The sequence below is a fragment of the Meleagris gallopavo genome, chromosome 7 (genome assembly GCF_000146605.3).
Source record: "Meleagris gallopavo isolate NT-WF06-2002-E0010 breed Aviagen turkey brand Nicholas breeding stock chromosome 7, Turkey_5.1, whole genome shotgun sequence".
In the NCBI taxonomy this organism is placed as follows: domain Eukaryota; kingdom Metazoa; phylum Chordata; class Aves; order Galliformes; family Phasianidae; genus Meleagris; species Meleagris gallopavo.
In genome coordinates, this window is record NC_015017.2 from 31,427,312 (window position 1) to 31,428,913 (window position 1,602).

Sequence of the window (1,602 nt, forward strand, 5' to 3'; positions counted from 1 at the left end):
AAGAAGAGGAAATGGGCTGTATTACTGTGAGTTGGCACAGAAATGAAATACCAGGGTGCAATTTATGTATAGTAATTGTTCACGAAGCATTCTTTTGGTTTTGATAGTGACTCATTGTGTTCTTTGTGACCTTTGATGTACAGGATGGGCTGCTAGAAGACAGAGGAAGCCGCAGTAAGAATATAAAACTTTATTAACTTAAGATTTTGTTGTTTTGTTTTGTTTTATTGCTTACTGATTGTAGGTAATATCTCTGGGAAAAAAAAAACTACCTGGGGCATTTACTTGAGTCCTTATGGTTTTTGCCTTCCCTCCCAGGCATTTGGAGTTGAAAAATAGCTCTGGTTTAGCTGAAAAATTGCTTTGGTTTTAAAAAGGAAATTTGTTAAACAATTGCTTGCTGATGCTGATTACTGAGTTCTGAAAAATAAAATAACTGATTGAAATACTACTGTGGTGGTAGGCCAGGTAATGAGCAGTGATAGGCACAGCACAGCATTGATGGAAAATGTATTGGGAGGATATTCTTCTGAGTGAATATTTTATGTTAAAAAAAAAATAAGAAATCCTTTCTTACAGTCATCAGAGTTGACACAACAGACTCTTCAGTGCTGTTAAGTTCCATTATGTAAATCCATAGTGATGTAAGCCAGACACTGTCAAGTTTGATACGCCCCAAATTTGACCTAATTAGCCATTTGGTTGTTACTTTTTTCAAAGCTGGTGCAACTCAGCTCAGTTCAGGATATAGATGCTAATTGAATGCATAACCTACAGGTGCTAAAGAGTTCCTACAAAAGAAGGTCTATCCTATTAGGAATGCAAGTCAAGGCTCAGGGTCATCAGCTCGGGTAGTGGGGATGGGAATAGAAATCCCATCTACAGCTCTCTTCACATCACTGTTGTATTTCCAGGAGTGAAATTCAAATCCAGACTAAATCAGTGCAATCTAATAGATATTTGCCAGCTGAAACCACTCCAGCTTCATTTGGTTGAACAGAGAGAGAGCCCTTCCTTTGGTGTACCTTACCCTACACTAACAAATGTACAGGTGTACAAATGACAGCTGAATTTTGCTCTCCTCTGTGTACCCACCATCTCACACGTTGTACATAAACAGCACTGCACAGCTTGCTCCAGGTTCACCTCTCAAGCTGTGTGTCCCCATGCTAGTGTCCCCAGCCCAAGCTTATCTCCTTTACGTTCACGTCCTCTTCCTACCCAGATCAGCCATTTGATAAACAGCAATACAATAACGTTTTTTTGTGACTACACCTTGGCCCAGATGTCTTCATATAAACACTCTATCTCTTCTGCTGTTTCCCTGCAATCCCCTAACCAAAATGAAACAAGATAAAAAGAGCTGCACAGCCCCTGAGCTTCCTGGCTTTTATCTTTTTATACCAAACCCTTTGTGTTAATTTTGCATGGCTATTTTTACATAAGAAATAATATCCTGAATTACTGCTGTCACGTGCACTTAGGAATCCCACCTAACCGTACTCATCTGGCGACCTGATAGCGCTTCCTGCCCCTTCCCTCACATCAGCACTGCAGAAAGAGTACTGCTCAAAGTTTCACATCTGACAAAGCAGATGATTT